This window comes from Heptranchias perlo, chromosome 33, assembly GCF_035084215.1.
Source record: "Heptranchias perlo isolate sHepPer1 chromosome 33, sHepPer1.hap1, whole genome shotgun sequence".
NCBI classification, from domain to species: Eukaryota; Metazoa; Chordata; class Chondrichthyes; order Hexanchiformes; family Hexanchidae; genus Heptranchias; species Heptranchias perlo.
The window spans coordinates 17008799-17028393 of NC_090357.1; the positions used below are offsets into that span (position 1 = coordinate 17008799).

Genomic DNA, 19595 nt, shown 5'->3' on the forward strand with positions numbered 1-19595 from the left:
TATATTGCTTGTACCATATTCTAAATGATAAAAATAAGGTGACTTGGAAGACAAATAATTCTAAAATTCAAGATCTACAATCCATATATTGCTGAGTTCCAATATTTTATGGAAAGAAAAGTGTTTCCCCTCCCACTAGCTTGCATGAGAAAGAATGGCTTTGCTGCTAATTAGCTGGCCCTTTGACATGCCATGCTCTAGATAAAGTTTATCTCATTACAGTATGCTAGCACTGAGCACAGTTTAAATGTAAACAAAACAAGATGGCTACCCCACTTTTTAGTAAATAAAAATTATATAAAATAATTAGTAGCTTATCACACTTCAAATGTTGGTGCAACAAGGAGTAATACTGCATTTTATATTGGTCACTTACTTTGTGCAGATATAAAAGAAAACAAAATAACTAATGAATAATTTGTAAATTGGAGATTCAATACTCCCTGAGGTATCAATGACAGCCTTAGCATCTTATCCCATTATACAGTCTCAGTTTAAGAAACAGCAATATTTACAAACACTCCAGACCAGGGGGAGAGGAAGGAGGAGGCGAGAACAGTGTGCAACTCCATATAGAATGTTGCAGCACAGAAGGAGGCCATTTGGCCCATCGTGCCAGTGCCGGCTCTTTCAAAGAGCTATCCAATTAGTCCCACTCTCCTGCTCTTTCCACATAGCCCTGCAAATTGTTCCCTTTTTTTATTTATCCAATTTCCTTTTTGAAAGTTGTTATTGAATCTGCTTCCACCACCCTTTCAGGCAGTGCATTCCAGATTATAACAACTGGCTGCATAAAATTTTTTTCCCTCATGTCGCCTCTGGTTCTTTTGCCAATTACCTTAAATCTGTGTCCTTTGGTTACTGACCCTTCTGGCGTCGGAATAGTTTCTCCTTATTTATTCTTATCTCAACCTGTCTTGATTTTGAACACCTCTATCAAATCTCCCCTCAACCGTCTCTGCTCTCAGGAGAACAACCCCAGTTTCTGTACTCTCCCCACTTAACTGAAGTCTTTCATCCCTGGTACCATTCTAGTAAATCTCCTCTGCACCCTCTCTAAGGCCTTGACATCCTTCCTGAAGTGAGGTGCCCATAATTGGCCACAATACTCCAGCTGGGGCCTAACCAGTCTCTAAAATGGGGGGGAGGGGGTGGTGTGCGGGGGAGTCTCTGAAATTAGGTGGGGGAGTTTCCTCGGTTTCCTCTCTTCGTCTGCTCATGGGTGGCCTCCTGGTTCTTGGCATTTGTCTCACAACAGCTGCTGGCATAAAACCACGAGCAAGGGGACCCAAGCTTTATAAGGTAAATGCAATAACATTTGTAGAAGTCGTGTGATCAGATGTCACTTGATCAGGCATCACATCGTCAGTTGTCATGTGGTCCGAATGTCATGTGATCATACTTCCAGGAAGGCCTTCAACCCAAGTTGGCTATCCTAACTCCAACATCAAAGTGGTTGACTCTTAACTGCCCTTTATTGTGCCTAGTGAGCCTGTCAATTGTATCAAACCTCAGGGCAACTAGGGATGGGCAATAAATGCTGGCCTTGCCAACGATGCCCACATCCTGAGAATGAAATTTTAAAAATGTACACTGTAACTTCATATCAGTATATCATCACTTTCATTGTAGGGAATAAAGTAAAGAACACAAAAGTTCAGCATTTGCAGTGGTGCATTTAGAAATTTCTGATGGAGAGTATGAGTACTGAGGCCATGAGTTTTATAGAGGGTTCTGGAATCATCCCCATCCCCCTTCCCCTCTATAAGATTTTGATTCAATTTGGTGCGTTTTCCAGCATTTTGGAACTGACTATAATTCTGCCTTTCAACTCAAAAATAATCTACCCTGCATTATAGAAATTTAAATATGAAATCAAAGTAGTTGTCAAGACTTCAATGCAGCTTTGTTCAATCCAGTAACGTCTGTTTGTAATTTAGCCTATACATGGTGACCACGTGCATTTTGCATGAGCATTTAGCATTTTGGACCCAGAATCGGCAGCTTCATGTTGGTTGATTTTTAAATTCGTGCAGATTGGAATTTCCCACACTCTTCCAAGGGTACCCTGTAAGTCAGTACAGCTCAGTTATTCAGTGCGTGTGCTGTCACATCACATGGTCCCTGCACTTGGCTAGTCAGATTACTGGCCATTAGGTGGAGGGAGAGACACCTGGGTGGAGAGAGAGAGACATTGACTGGATTTATGACTACACTAGAAGTTTTTGTGAGGTAATGTGAATTACTGTTTTATTCTTGTCACATGCCATGAATTACCCTGCAGTGAATTATTGATCTTAATCACACTGCAATTAAAATAATTAACACCTAAATCTTCATTACAATTAACAGTTTTAATCACATGCCAGTGAATTATTGATTTTCATTATGTCACAGTTATCTATTCAATCACTCTGCAAATAATTCCTCGACCTCACAAAAGCTTCTTGCACAGTCTCCAGTTGTATGTTCGGCTCAGCTCTCTGCCTCTTCACTGAAGACCAGTAAAGGTAGAAACAACATTACCCAGATTCTGCGTGCGTGCAGAAGAACTGAACCATGGAACAACCTCGAAGGAGAAATTTGAAACACTGCTACATTTTTATTGGCAAACTATGGAAAGGAAAAATGATACAGCTCAGCCTCTGAGTGACCCGTCCACTGTTCAACTGTTTACAGGCGCAATTTCCAGTTGTCTCACTCACTTTTTAACCTAACCAGGTGAGGTACCTTGGTGTTAAGTGGCGGATAAGCTTGGTTTTTTTTTGTTTAAAAACATAGTATATCATTTACAAACATTGTATCTGACAGTATGGTGAACAGAGCCTAAGTATTAAGAATTGTAAACAATTTTACAACACCAAGTTATAGTCCAGCAATTTTATTTTAAATTCACAAGCTTTCGGAGGCTTCCTCCTTCCTCAGGTAAATGTTCAGGAGCTCCTCGAAGCCTACGCATTTATACATATAGAACAATACATGGTGTTTACAGAATGCCCCTGCAACTGCCCGTTGCCAAGGCAATCACCGTGTTCAGACAGAGAGGTGTCACCTGCAGAACCCCCGAATACACATTCAACAAAAAAACAAACAGGAAAAAAAACAGAGAGAGGCAGAAACATCAGGAAGGCAGAGAAAGCCAGCAAATGACCCATTATATTAAAAACAGATAACATTTGTTCGCTGGTGGGGTAACGTGTAGCGTGACATGAACCTTCTTGGGTTCATGTCACGCTACACGTTACCCCACCAGCGAACAAATGTTATCTGTTTTTAATATAATGGGTCATTTGCTGGCTTTCTCTGCCTTCCGGATGTTTCTGCCTCTCTGTTTTTTTTCCTGTTTGTTTTTTTGTTGAATGTGTATTCGGGGGTTCTGCAGGTGACACCTCTCTGTCTGAACACGGTGATTGCCTTGGCAACGGGCAGTTGCAGGGGCATTCTGTAAACACTATGTATTGTTCTATATGTATAAATGCGTAGGCTTCGAGGAGCTCCTGAACATTTACCTGAGGAAGGAGGAAGCCTCCGAAAGCTTGTGAATTTAAAATAAAATTGCTGGACTATAACTTGGTGTTGTAAAATTGTTTACAATTGTCAACCCCAGTCCATCACCGGCATCTCCACATCATAAGTATTAAGAAGACTGAATAGCCAAACTAGCACTACTATTAGGTCCATATAATCAAGGATTTTTATAAATAATAGTACTGCAAAACAACATTATGATAGTATTAAGGCAACTGCCAAACAAAATACTGTTGAACTTCACAAAGCCTTGTTCTGTTTCCTCTCTCGCCCCCAAATCACGACTCAGACATACACACAAATTGAATAAGATCAAAATCATTACTGTCACATATTAGAATAGCTGCCATGGGATATGGAAAATCTTATGATGCTCAATCCTTTAAAAAGGCACTGAAAAGGCCCTTGTCAAAGTCACATTATATACTATATGACTATGACCATGGTACACTACCCTTTCTCAACCTATCTACAGCCTTTGAACGGTTGACCACACCATCCTCCTCCAACGTCTCTTCTCCAATGTCCAGTTGGGTGAGACTGCCCTTGCCTGGTACCATTCTTATCTATCCAGTCGTAGCCAGAGAATCTCCTACATTGGCTTCTCTTCCCACTCCTGCACCATTACCTCTAGAGTCCCTCAGGACCCAGCCTTGGCACCCAGCTATTTCTCAACTACATGCTGCCCCTCGGCAATATCATCTGAAAGCACAGTCAGATTCTATGTGTACGCTGACCACACCCAGTTCTATCTCACCAGCTCTCTCAACCCCTCCACTGCCACTGATTTGTCACGCTCGTCCGAGCAGAAATTTCTTCTAATTAAATATTAGGAAGACCGAAGCTATTATCTTCGGCTCCCACTACAAATTCTGTTTCCTAGCCACTGATTCTGTCCTCCTCCCTGGTCAATGAACCAGACTGTTCGCATCTTTGGCATCCTATTTGACCCTGAGCTGAACCTCCGACCCCATATTCACTCCATCATCAAGCCCGCCTACTTCCACCTCTGTAATATAGCCCGTCTCCACCCCTGCCTCAGTCCATCTGCTGCTAAAACTCTCATCCATGCCGTTGATACCCCCAGACTCAATTATTCCAGTGCCCCCTTGGCTGGCCTCCCATCTTCCACCCTCCGTAAACTTAAGCTCATCCAAAACTCTGCTCACTCTCACCAAGTCTCCTTCGCCTACCACCCCTGTGCTTACTGACCTATATTGGCTCCCTGTCCAGCAAGGCCTCAAATTTAAATTTCTCATCCTTGTGTTCAAATCACTCCATGGCCTTGCCCCTCCCTATCTCTGTAACCTCCTCTAGCCCTACAACCCTCCGACAACTCTGCGTTGCTCCAATTCTGGCCTTATACGCATCTTCGATTTCCTTTGCCCCATCATTGGCGGCCGTGCCTTCAGCTGTCTAGGCCCCAGGCACTGAAACTCCTTCCCTAAACCTTTCTACTTCTCTCTCCTTTAAGATGTTCTTTAAAACCTCTTTGAGTAAGCTTTTGGGCACCTCTCCGAATATCATCTTAAGTGACTTGGTGTCAAATTTTGTTGGATAATGCTCATGTGAAGTGTCTTGGGACATTATAGTATGTTAAAGGCGCTATAGAAATGCAAGTTGCTGTGTTCATCAAATGAACATGTTAGATTATAAATGTCTTTCTTTCCCATTCTCAGGATGTAGGCATCACTGGCAAGGAATGCATGTATTGTGCATCCCTAATTGCCCTGAGAAGGTAGTGGTGGGACTTTTGCTTGATATATTTGACTAGCTGCTATGCCATTTCAGAGGGAAATTAAGAGTAAAACACGTTGGTGTGGGATTGAAGTCACATATAGACCAGACTGGGTAAACACGGCAGTTTCTTTCCCTAAAGGACATTGGTGAACCAGTTGGGTTTTTATGTTTTTAGCACTTTGAAGGTTTTTTTTAATATATAAAGATCAAAGTGCTAAAAATGTTTTACTGTCGGAGTTACCACTAATTTTCCATTACTTGGAAAGGGAGGAGGTGATAAGTTGGGGTTTATAAACAGCAAGCCCTGGTGTACTCTGTGAATAGCTAGTCTTGCTGTCAGTCATAGGAAAAAATTATGATAGCTCCAGCTAGTTACTTTGTTGAGTCTCTTCAGCTGACAGTAATAGCTCTAGTAACCCCCATGAATTCAAGATTTAGGCTTCTGAGACAAGTACAGGCCTCCAGATGGAAAATGTTGGACGCATTTAAAACACAGAAAATGCTGTTGTGTAGGAGATTGTTTACTTGTAAATGTTGTAATTCTTTATCATCTTATTATGTTATAAACTTAATTTCCAACAGTAAATATGCTTGGGCTCAGCTGTGATACTCGCTGTGACAAAATAGCAACAGCATTTATGAGGTTATTTATACTGCAATAATAGCTTATATTTGAACAGATAGGCTATCATTGCAGTCTAAATGACCTCAAGCCATGAGAATTAAACCATCATCAGAACCCCAGGATAGTTGAAGCTTGGAATTGCTCAGAGATGTCCATTTCTCTTTAATAATGGTGGGTATTCCATGGCGTTGCTCACAGTCATTAAAAGGGTACACTGTTTTACAAAGACAGTGACATTATGCCATGTAAAGCACAAAGTGTTATTCTGCTAGGGTTGGGCGATGCCCTTTCAGGCCACAAAGTGGATGGTGTGAATGGGCACATTCTGAGGTCAGTTACCAGCTAATTCTTCTTGGGGTATGTCCTGAAATCAATTAGGGGATAATTGTTTGTCTGTAGATCAGCCCCAAAATTCCAAGGGGTGTACATCCTGGCATAAGTACTGAGATGCGCCTGGCTCCAGCTTCCTCAGCTGACCCCACCAAAGTTCTTGGGGTTGGGGAGGGGCTGCGAATAGTGAGCCTTTAGGGATTTGGGGTAACTTCTGGAGTGCCTCTTAATAGATTGGCCAGAAAGGCTGCTGGATGCTTGCTGGGGTAGAGGGGAGGATGCCAGTTTTCACCTCTTCATCTTTGGGGTCCAAACCCCGATCCCAGCCTGAACCTCCCAGGTGGGCCCCACATTCACCACTGTTGGCAAAGTACCCCCTCATCAGGTCTCATCCACAGTCAGTTGATCCATGTCTGTTCTAGTCAACATTCACATAGTGGTGTCTGTTTTATTTAAATTCAGCAAGGGTGCATGTGTCGAAAAGATTTTGTAAGCATGGAAAATTAATGTGCTCTGAAAGTCCCAAAAATGTGGCTTGATTCTAGTAGCAACCATTTTCTGTGCTGGTTTTTGTAACTACCATTGTCTCTTGCATGTGTTCCTGTTTTTTTTCTGCTTCAGCATTCACACAGAGGCAACAAAACATCATTTTCACTGGTCACAATCAAAGGTAAACTACCAGGCTCTCTGCTTAAAAAAAAGTCATGTTCAGATTAGGTGCACAGATGACTAAACACTGAAACCTATGTGCAGTAGCACAACCATGCATAAAAGGAAAATTAGATTTCCACAGAACCAAAATCTATCTTTTCCCATCCATTACCATTAAATTCTGCTGAGGGTGGTGAGTGTCTGGAACGAGCTGCCAGAGGCAGTAGTAGAGGCGGGTACAATTTTGTCTTTTAAAAAGCATTTGGACAGTTACATGGGTAAGATGGGTATAGAGGGATATGGGCCAAGTGCAGGCAATTGGGACTAGCTTAGTGGTATAAACTGGGCGACATGGACATGTTGGGCCGAAGGGCCTGTTTCCATGTTGTAAACTTCTATGATTCTATGATCTCTATGTCCAAATATTGCACAAATAGAAATTTTGAGATCCCCAGAATTTATTTAGGGAAAAAGGAACTATTAAATTTGCTAACATTTTACTTATGAAAATAAATTGTTACTAAGATCCATTTTTATTTTGAAACTGAGTGTTTCAGGGCCTGATTCAGGGTAATATATTAGCATGGATAGAGGATTGGCTAACTAACGGAAAACGGAGAGTTGGGATAAATGGGTCATTTTCAGGATGGCAGTCTGTAACTAGTGGGGTGCCGCAGGGATCAGTGCTGGGGCCTCAACTATTTACAATCTATATCAATGACTCGGATGAAGGAAGCGAGTGTACTGTGGCCAAATTTGCTGATGATACAAAGATAGATGGAAAAGTAAGTTGTGAGGATGACACCAAGGGGGAAAAATTCGCTGAGGGTCCATTTTGGGCGGTTGTAGCGGCACCCCGCGCCTGATTGACCCTGCGCAGGCAGGACGCAAGTTTGGACCCACGGGAGCAATCAGCGTTCCTTTCCAGGCCTTGCACGTGGAATCAATGCAATTTGCACTTTCCACCTCCAGAGGGAGCTCAATCTCTTAAAGGGAGGATGTTTCTTAGAAATCTCTTAAAGGTAGCTGGCACCTGTTATTTGCTGAAAATAACAGTCTACTGTCTGCACGGAGTCTGAACAGAGATCAGACATTGCATAGTAAAACATAGATGCAGATCCCATCAAAATGTTTGCACACTGATGAGCTATGTTAAAACATTGAATAAAGGTTGCGCACTACTAAATCCCACATCCTCCAATCTGCACACCAGACCTCACCAATCTGCCGATCTGAGTTGGAACTAGGCCTGCGAGACTGCATGCACCAAGGTTCACTGCTGATGCACTAGAGAACTTGTGTGCAAGAGGTGGACAGAAGGAGGGACATCTTATACCCGCGGTGGGGGGGTGGGGGACGGCGGCGGCGGCAAGAGACCCTCCAGACATATACTCAAAAGACAGTAGGAGGCAGCAGGAGATGCAGTCAATGTCAGGCGCACAGCATCATGAACATGGATGCAGTGCAGGAAGAAGTTCAAAGCTTTGACATGAGTGGGCAAGGTGAGTGAGGTCAACTGTCAAGTGGCGTCTCCTACAAACTGCACCACGCACTACACACCCCATCACCCACATACCAATAAACTCTTTCCATCAGTACTCAACTCTTCCAATCAGATGCTTCCTCTCACCCTTACACATCACCACTGTTTCAAGCCGCCCACCCACAACTCACAGGCCACACCCACTGGTAGCTATTCAACCACGACAGGCACATCATCCAGACACACGTCCCGCTTTCTTGCAGGAGAAGGTGGCGCATATCAAGAGGCAGCAAGTGGCAGTGGCATTTAGCGCCTTGAGCCTGTTCTGCTATTCAATGAGATTATGGTGGACCTGTGACCTAACTCCATATACCCATCTTAGCCCCATATCTCTTAATACCCTTGGTTCACAGAAATCTATCAATCTCAGATTTAACATTCACAAGTTGGCTAGCATCAACTGCCGTCTGCAGAAAAGCATTCCAAACTTCTCCCGCCCTTTGCGTGTAGAAGCATTTCCTAACTTCACCCCTGCACGTCCCGGCTCTAAATGTTAGGCTATGTCCGTGTCCTAGTATTGAAGTCTAGGAGACCTCCAAAAACAATTACAAATGTCACGACAGCCAGAAGCAATAATCCAGCTACTAACCTGTAAATCCTGCATGGTCCCTTTAAATAGCGCTGTGGGGGGTCCTCCAGGCACTCCAGGGCACGTTCAGATGGTCGGGGTTAAGACTGTGCATTGAGTTGAGCGTTAAGTCCCAAAATGGTGTCTATCACTTTAAATCAGTGTTGCACGCTGATTGAAGCCACTTCCTCCCTACTTTACATGATTCCAGCGTGCGTTATCTGCGCCTGCGCTAACTCCTATACCAAGATGGCATCTGGCGCACATCACGCAGGAAACGTGCGTGCGTATCCAGGACGCCGTCTTGGATGTCGGAGAGGCTGTATAGCGCCCAAAGTGTCTGCAAAGCGATATCAATAGGTTAAGCGAGAGAGCAAAAATTTGGCAGATGGAGTATAATGTCGGAAAATGTGAAGTCATCCACTTTGGTAGGAAGAATAAAAAAGCAAAATATCATATAAGTGGAGAAAGACTGCAGAATGCTGCGGTACAGAGGGATTTGGGTTTCCTTGTACATGAAACACAAAGAGTTAGCATACAGGTAATTGGAAAGGCAAATGGAATATTGGCCTTTATTTCAAGGGGGATGGAGTATAAAAGCAGGGAAGTCTTGCCACAACTGTACAGGGCGCTGATGAGACCACACTTAGAGTACTGTGTGGAGTTTTGGTCCCTCTATTTAAGGAAATCTATACTTGCACTGGAGGCGGTTCAGAGAAGGTTCACTGCATTGATTCTGGATATGGAAGGGTTTTCTTATGAGGAACGATTGAGCAGGTTGGGCCTATACTCTCTGGAGTTTAGAAGAATGAGAGGAGATCTTATTGAAACATACAAGATTCTGAGGGGGCTTGATGGGGTAAATGCTGAGAGGATGTTTTCCCTCATAGGGGAATCTAGAACTAGGGGCATAGTCTCAGAATAAGGGGTCACCCATTTAAGATGGAGATGAGGAGAAATTTCTTTTCTCAGCGCGTTGTGAGCCTTTGGAATTCTTTGCCCCAAAGAGCGGTGGAGGCTGAGTCATTGAGTATATTCAAGGTTGAGTTAGACAAATTTTTGATCAGCAAGGGAGTCAAAGGATATGGGGAACTGGCGGGAAAGTGGAGTTGAGGCCAGAATCAGATCAGTCATGATCTCGTTGAATGGCGGGATGGGCAATAAATGCCGGCCTCGCCAGTGACGCCCACATCCCATGAATGAATTTTTAAAAAAGGCTTGAGGGGCCAAATGGCCTACTCCTGCTCCTATCACTTATGTTCTTATGAAGATATAATTTTAAATTTAGACTATTAATTGAGCCATAGTTGATATATTGCCGAAATAATTATTTCCATTTGTAATCAAAAGTAAAAAGCACTATATAAATGCAACTCCCCAAAAAGTACAAAACTGAAATGAAAAGCAGACCTGTATGTAATAATTTCTGACAATTGCACAGAAACTTCTGTAGATCCATCAGAAATTAGATTCAATGACAGTTTTTAGGTGTGAAAATATATTTTTCCTCTGAGTCAGAAGGTTGTTGGTTCAAGTTCCACTCCAGAGACTTGAGCACAAAATCTAGGCCGGCACTCCCAGTGCAGTAGTGCACTGTCTGCGGCGACGTCATTCGGATGAAATGTTAAACCGAGGCCCGAGGGCAGATGTAAAAGATCCCATGGCACTATTTCAAAGAAGAGCAGAGGAGGTCCGCCCCGTGTCCTGGCCAATATTTATCCCTCAACCAACATCACTAAAATATATTACCTGATCACTATCACATTTCTGTTTGTGGGACCATGCTGTGTGCAAATTGGCTGCTGCATTTCCTATATTACAACAGTAAGTATATTTCAAAAGAACTTCATTGGCTGTAAAGTGCTTTGGGATGTCCTGAGGTCATGAATGGCACTATATAAATGCAAGTCTTATTTTTTATTCATCTATGTACACATACACTTCAAAAGAAGCCCCAGTGATTGAACCCTAGTATTCCAAGGTTAACTGGAATGCCAAGTTGATGAGACCTTGGGCTTGAATAATCTATACTCTAGAATATTGAAGGCCAGTTAGTGATGAAGTAACAGAGGCATTAATCATTTTCCCAAAATTCTTTGGAGGCAGGAATTATATCAAAGGCACAGAGTGTGGAAAATGTTACACCTATATTTAAAAATATTAAAGTGGTCAGCCAGGTAATAATTATAGATCAGTTGGCTTCATGTCCATAGTAAGGAAACTGCTGGAGTGCATAATGAGGGATAGCATTAATAAACACTTAAAGGTATAGGCTAATCAGGGATTGCAACACAGATTTGTAAAGGATAGGTGATACATGACTAAATTGATAATTTTCTCTAAGAATTCAATCACGTTATGGACAAACTGGATGTGATATACTCGGACTTTGTAAAAGCATTTGATAAAGAAAGACTTATATTTATATAGTGCCTTTCATGACCTCAGGATGTCCCAAAACTCTTTACAGCCAATTAAGTACTTTTCAAGTGTAATTACTTTTGTAATGAAGGAAACGCGGAAGCCCATTAGCGCACAGCAAGGTCCCACAAATAGCAATGTGATAATGACTAGATCATCTGTTTAAGTGATGCTGGTTAGTGTCACATAGGAGACTTGTGAAGATTAAGGTCCATTGTATTAACAATAAAATGGCAACGTGGATCGAGGGATAGGAAACCGAGAATAGGAACAAATGGATGTTTCTTAGATTGCCAAGAAATAGCTGGTGGTATGCCTCAGGAATCTTGGCCTGACTGAACCTGGCTCACAGACAGTGGCTCCTTCCCTTTCACTGAAGTTGCCCTGTTCAACTATATATTTTACCATGTCTCGTATGGAGAGGGCAGCGAAGCTGTTATCACCAGATTTTATCTTGGCATTCGCATGCCCCGCTTCTCTGGCATCTTTTTCCTTGTTTCAGCACCTCCTTTAAGCTCCTTGTTGCCTACTGCCCTCTGAAGCTTCACGATGATTTCTTCACTTAGATCTCTTCCCTATTCTCTTCTCTTAGCCTTTGCAATGAGCCACTCCTCTCCCTTGTTGACTTCAACCTTCACCTAAATTCCCTTAACCCTTCTCTTTCAACTTCTCTGCCATCCTGTCTGCGCTCTGTGTATAAATTCCCCCACATAGCCTTGCCACTTCTGTTGTGTCCTCCTTTTACTATCTACATCTCTCTGTCCACCTCCAATCTCACTAGCCTCACCCTCCGTCTCCAAAAAAAACTTCTTCCTGCTGCTGCATTAACACACTCTGTAACTCGCTCTCCTTGTCCTGACTCTGCTGATCTACTTGTTAACTCCTTTGGCTTTGCCTTTGATGCTTTATCCCTCGCAAGTTTCTTATTGTCTCTCTCTCATCCCTGCTATTCCTCCTAGTACAATTTTCATCTCTTGAAGCCACTCAAATGTATTGGCACACCCCTGGTCTGGTGATCCATCTCCAGATCATGCTTGCCCATCTCAAGCAGTACTATGTCTTCTCCATGCCAAATTCTCTTCCTACTTCAGGGTTATCCTAAATGGCATGGGCAACTCCAGATTCCTCAATGATCAACAGCCTTCTCCTGTGTCAAGTATGAGGAACTTACGGATGACTTTGCCTCAAAGCTGAAGACTATTCATGCAGTGGTATCTGCTCCCTCCTCCTCTTCATCCTCCCCATTTGCGTAACCACCCTCAGCTTTTTTGTCACCATAGCCCCAATGTGTTATCACTATGTATCTTCACGCTCATCTGTTGCCTTCGCCTAGCTTATCTCTGAGAGCCATGTCCTTGATCCTTGATTCTCTTCTCACCCAACTCCTGACCATTCAGTACTTTGCCTAAATGCTCGCCAATATCCTTATTGATTCCATTTGCGCACGCACCATTCCCTTCGTGAGAACTACCATCATACTCCCCTCCCCTCAAAAAGCATACCCCTTCATCTTTTCTAACTATCCCTCCTATCTACTCTAACCTTCCCTTCCTCTCTAAGGCCTTTATCATTTGCTCTGTGCTCACCTTGCCCAAATTTCCCGGTTCAAATCCCTTCAATTCAGCTTCTACCCTACCCACAGCACCAAAACTGTCCTGGTCAAAGTCACCGACAACATTATTGCTTCTTGTCCCCTTTGATCTCTCGGTGATGTTCATCAAGGCTGGCCATTCCATCTTCCTCCACCAGCTTCGCTCTGTGGTCCGCCTCTTCAAACTGCCCACACTTCCTCCAGTCCTAAACTTAAGATGATCACCAAAAGAGAAAAGTGAGAAGTTAGGACATTCCTTTTGTATAAAAAAATTGTTTTGTCAGAAATGGTGCTAGGGGCAGATTCCACAATTATATATTTTAAAATGGAAGTTGATAAATATTTGAAAAATAAAAATTTAGAAGGGCAGGGGAATTGGACTAAGATACCTCTTTCAGAGGGCCTACACGGACATTAGGGATCGAATGGCCTCATTCTGTGCTATAAGATTCTATGATTTCTATATGACCCAAACTAACCAGTATACCTTGTGCAATGGCTTTTCCTATCGCCCTCGCACAGTTACCTCCAGTCTACCCAAAGTTCCATCCTTGACCTCTTTTCCTTCTTTATATGTTTGCTAAGTAATATCATCTGTAGGCACAGAGTCATTTTCCACATGTTGATGATACCCAGCTTTACCTCTCCGCCATTGCCCGTAATTCTTCAACCGTCACTGTGTTGTCTGATTTGCTTATCTGGCGTCAAGTTTTGGATGAGCTAGAACATTAAACATTGGGGTGATGGAAGCCATCTTACTTCATTCCGGTCAAAAACTCCATACCTTTGCCTACACACACTTTCCTTAATTGCTTTCTAAGGCTGAAACAGATGGTGCACAAGTTTGGTGTCCTGTTTGATGCTGAGCCGAGCTTCAAACTTACACGTCTTCTATCTCTGACCTGACCTCACCTCCATTGCCAATGAAACGTTTATCTGTGTCTTTTTTGCTTCTCATTTTGATGTTAGTCCCTTCTCATTGGCTTCCCAGGCTCTACCCTATACAAAGTCCAACTTGCGCATAACTTTACTGCCCACACCCTGTTCCAATTATTCCTGATACCAATCCTCATTGATCTCCATCGGCCCCATGTCCAACAGTGCACTGAATTCAAAATCTTTGTCCTTGTTGATAAATCCCTCCACACTCTAACTTTGCAATCTCCTTGAGCTTGATGTTCTGATTCATACCCTTCGATCCTGTGCATCCCACTCTGTCTGTTCTACTATTTGACTTAGCTCTATTCTTTAGAACTCCCTTGCTACTTATCTCCCTACTTTTAAGATTCCCTTTTCGACTGTGCTTTTGGATATTTTCCCTAACTCTCCTCTGTGAAATGCCTTGGGACTACATTAAAGGCTCCAAGTAAATGCAAATTGTTGTTGTTTGGACGCCTCTTGTTCTCCATTTACCTAAAAAAAAAAATTTTAGACATGGAGTTTGAGGGACTAACATAAAAATTTGACAGTGACATTATTTTAGGGGTCAAGGCAATCTGTAAGTACGAATGCAGAAAACTGCAAGAGAACGTAGACAGGTTAGGAGAATTGGCAGGTTTGTGGTAAATGCACTTAATTGTTAATGAATGTAAAGCAGTACATTTTTGAAAATAGAAGAGAATTGTGAGACTCTTAATGATGTGGAGGAACAGCAAGATCTGTAGTTGCAGGCACATAAATCTTTAAAATCTGTACTGGATGTTGAGGTTTTATATATAGTGACATTCATTATAAAAGCATGAATGTAATGCAGGATCTGTACAAGACAATATTTAGGCCACAGTTGGAATATATGTGCTGTTCAGGGCACCCCATTACAGAAAGAATATTGGAGTCATGGGAAAAGGTATAATGTGGGCTTATTAGGATGATCCAGGAATGAGAGGTTCTAGTTGTAATGAGAGGCTTGGAAAATCTAAGGTTGTAGTCACTGGAGCAGAGAATATTGAGGGGTACCTACTAGAAGTGTTAGGTGTTTTGAAAGGATAAATAGTGAAAGGTTATTTCATAAATGTAGGATTAGTATTAACAACATAAAGGGGAAGATTAGAAGAAATAATTTTGTGCAGTTATTAGAATATGGAATACAGTGCGACAAGTGACAGTGAAGCTGCATCAATAATAGCAGTTAGGAGGGAATTAGATAAGCATTTGAAAAGGAAAAATATTTTAAAGAATATAGGGAACAGCGTGGCCGTGGAGCTAGCAGCGTCAAAGGCACGATGGGCCAAATAGTTGCCTTCTTTGCTGAAATTCCTGTGATTCTATGGGGGAGAATTTCAACATAAAGCTGCCTGTTTTGCGCCTGTAAAATGGGTGTTAGGCCTCCGAATATCACATCGCAATCTGTCGCGCCTGACCTGGACTGGAAGAGCGCTTGATGCCGTATTGACTCGGGTGACTTTTAGTTGTCCAGGGAACCCATCTGAAATGGGGCAAATCAGGGTCCTACGCAAGTTATAGGACCCTGACTACAAAATTCAGGTTCAAATGGGGGGAGCTTGCACCAAACATTCTCTGCCTAGTTGTGTCAGGTCTTGAGCGGCCTAACCAGTGGCCCTTAAAGGGACTGCTGGAAGCTGCTCAATAAAAAGATCCAAAAAATATTCAGTTATCAATGTGGGCCCAGGAGAAGCAAGGATGCACACACACAAAATTCTGGCCCGCATTCGAGGCTTTCCCTGCAGATCCAAGCTGTTGGCTGGCTGCACGTGAGAGCCACCGATTTCCCCTTGTCCCCAACTGGCAAGTTGTGGCTTCCCCTTTTGCCTGTTTGGGGCCTGCAGCTCGCTGGCGGCATTTAAATGAGGCCTGAAAGCCAAATTTGGCTCAGACCTCAGGCAGCGCGGACGGGTGAGGGGAGCAGTTGCTCTACCGACTTTCTCCCCATTTTGGGCGATGGTCTAGTTTCTCTCGCTTTGATTCCTGATACACATTGCCCACAAAGGCGCACGTTCTAGTAGGAGCTGCTGGACAACAATCAGGCACTGGAATACTAGTTGATTTTTTTTCTTCCCTAGCCCAAGAGGGCAGAGGCCAGTGGTCTGCAGTTGGTACAGTAAACTAGCCTGGTACTTGATCAAAGGTCTTCTGATAAATAGAATTATTTATCCTATCTTCTTTAAGGCTGGGTCGTTGCTGAGGGATTCCCTGATTGTAGCTTACGAACTTCTGCAGTCATGGGGAGCTCAGGATTTTGGCCTTTTAGCTGCCAATTAGCCTGACTCAATTGCTCAGTCATCAGATGAGAAAAAAGATGATTTTCCAAATCCTAGCATACTTTTACTAGGTTGGCAGTCCAAAGAAACTCTTCAGAACAACTGCTCCAAAAAGATTTATTTTTCTCATGTTACTATCATACTTCCAAAGTTCATACTTCCAAAGTTCATTGCCATGACAACAGAGTAGGCAGGGCAGACTCACGTAGTCAACGTACAGCTTTTCATGCATTTTTGGGCATTCGTGTCTTTTTAATTGCTTGTATATCAGTTTCCTCCATGAAAAATATTGCATCTTTTTCAGCAGAGAATTAAATCTTAACCCATTACAAACCATTTTACTTTGTGCTATTACATTTTTAAAAATCTCTGCCTCCCCCTCCCCATAACTCTCTCCTCCTTCAATTCTCTTTCCTGTTCTGGACACCCACCAGTCCCTTGCCAAAGTGGCTATTCGTGATATGTGAGCATAGGCAGTGAATATTAGCAGGCTATTTGATATTGGGGGATGGGGAATGGGGGCTTGTTTCATAGCTGAGTTCAATGCTGCCACACCTAATGTACGCAAAGGCACATTTTCCAGCAGAAGCTGCCGGACAACAATCAAGCACTGGAGTACTGGTTGATTTGCCCAAATCCAGGAAGGCTGAGGCCAATTGTAGCAGCTCTGCCATCGTAACTGAGATTGGCTAACTCCCCACAGACCATAAATCATACCTGGGATCTTCTGGTCTGTATGGCTAAGTTATATACTGTCTTTTCTAACTGAGCAGTCAGGAAACTGTGCTACATTTCTTGTATCTTTAAAAAATTTGGGGGTACAATTTCAAGCTCACTAATGTTTGTGAAAAAAAGGGAGGAAATCATATCCTTATAATCTATGTGAACTGTTACATTCATATTGTATGTTAGCAAGCAAACAATGCAAAGATGTCCCAAACCCCTTTTCATGAACATATTGGAGTACATTTTTCTCTATTGTGCTTGGTGTAAATAATTGCCTGGGCGAAACACAAAGAGGAGAATTGCACAGAGAGGATCACATGCTTGTAATGGAGCCTGCCCGTTTTCCTTCTGTTAATTTAAATGGATGGGAAATTGGGTGGGCCGTATTACAGGTGGGTGATTGTCTCTACGCCCTCTGCAGGAGATTATTTACGCCCAGATGGAAAAGAGGAAATTTCGTACTAATTGTTAATTGTATCCATGTGATTTATATCAATTAGTGTTAATTGTATTCAGGTGGTGGGTATCAATTGGGAACTCTCTTGTATCCATTTATAAGAGAGCTGATCTCGGTTGTGGTGACGGTAATGTGGTTTCTGTGAATAAAGGCTTGAAGCAACTGAAGACTAGGCTCTAGTATTCTATCCTTCACCACCTGGCTATCCAGTTCGTAACACTAATGCCTTTCAAAGATTCACATTAGAATAGGTAATAGCATTTGTAACAATTTAAAGAATTATTGGAATTTCTGTAATTATTTTGAGACAGATTTAAAGGTTCCTTTTATTCCACTTGTTTATTTTCTGCTAAAGCAAATCATTTATTATGGTAGCTAATTTCAAGAACTTTGAGAGGCTTCAAAGCAGGTAAGTTGTTGATGCCATGATCTTGTCATGTATTTTTTGGTTATGTTGTATATAGAAAAGGAAAAAATGATAATTTTCCTCCTTTATGGACTTTGACCCCAGGTCAAATAATCATTCCATGAGTGTGAAAGTGACAGACCCGGGTGAAGGTCACAATACTGATCGAACCAGAAGTGTGTGAGGGTAACATGGGCTTGACAGCCTTTTGATTCCCACTCTGTGGGAAAAGCTTTATTCGGTACCTTCTCCCTGATGGCTTGGGTGAGATTGGGAATTCGATGTGTGGAACGGTGGGTCTCAACTCACATTCAATCACTGTACTGTACAACACTCAGTACACCAATGTGCCACTCCACTAGTCAGCCCCAGCTTAATTATTTAATTAAAAATTGGTCATTAAAGTTCATAGTGAAAAGTGCTGCAGAAAGTGTTTGTTGCTGTAGACATGTCGCCAGAGTGCAGAATGAGCATTTCATAACACACTGTTGTAGAAACTGACCTTATCCACAAGACTCCCAGCATTATGACTTTACTTCTTCTAAAATTATGGGCCAGATTTTGCTGTGAGCGGCGACTGAACAATGCCTGCCTGCTGTCAGTTAGACTTGCACTTGCCCATAGGCCTTCTATGAGCTTTTGCATGACAAATTCCTCTAAATTAGAGATCCAAAAGCACGGTGCAAGTCTAACTGACAGCAGGCAGGCGTTGTTCAGTCGCCGCTCACAGCAAAATCTGGCCCATAATTTTAGAAGAAGCAAAGTCATAATGCTGGGACCTGTGTGAATAGGGCAAGTAGCTGTGTATCTCCTCAACCAAGCAGAATGAAGAATCGTTAATGAACAATGCAGAGACTGAACCAGGAAGTGTGAATTCAGTATCAAAGCAGGTACAGTAAGTGTAATAGAGATGGAAGGAAAGATTGGATTAAGAGAAAGAGTTAAAGGAGCCAAAGAAAAAGTAAGAAAAAAATGTTTTATTTTTTTTAAAATGTCCAACAATAATTAATACTTCAAGGAATGAGAGTCTACACTTATAAAAGTTAATTTTCAGAGCCAGAGGGGTTGTTTGGTAGTAATTAAGATATACTACCAAACAACCCCTCTGGCTCTGAAAATGGTACTAGCCCTAATAGAAGCCTTAAATTTTTTTGGTGCGTTTAGTCCGTATCTATCAGGAATTACAGGAATTTCACACCATTCAATACATTTGAACGGGGAGCCAGACGCGAGATGCCGTTTTTGTGCCGCTTTTAGAGGAGCATCGCATCTCGGCCAGCAACTTCCGGATTTTCATGTTTAACTGCACATGTGCAGCCGCCAGAAGTTACTGTCCGATTTGCACGTGAGTAAAGGTGAGTGCTGTTCGTCTCTCCGTTACTTTTACAGTAAAATCTGGCCCTATATGTTTTGATAGGTGCAGTGACTGCATTTGGGACTGATAAGAAAATGGATTACATCATAAAGTTGAAGTTTATGGTTTCTTAATGGGTGGAATCATAAACCACGTGCATAATAAGGAAGGTCATTGTATGTTGGTGATCATTGTAGTGAACACTGCATGGGTTTCTTTTAGAAGACAAGTTTTCAGAGTTCACAGGGGTTAATTAAAAGAGTGGGCTGGTGAAGGGCACATCAGGGCTTTTTAAACATTTCCAGATTCATACCCTCACTTTTTATAGTCCTGATGGAGTGGGAGCAAATCCAGATATTAAAGAAAAATGATTCCCTCAACCGGTAACTATACCTTTTTTCCCCTTACCTTTGATCTTTGGAATGAAGTAAATGTAC

General features: G+C 42.4%; 1 protein-coding gene across 2 annotated transcripts in view; it reads left to right on the forward strand.

The window, feature by feature from the left end:
* Nucleotides 1-19595, forward strand: part of LOC137301505 (protein Aster-B-like) — a 558548-nt gene that overhangs the window by 190651 nt on the left and 348302 nt on the right. The gene's annotated exons all lie outside the window — the stretch shown is intronic.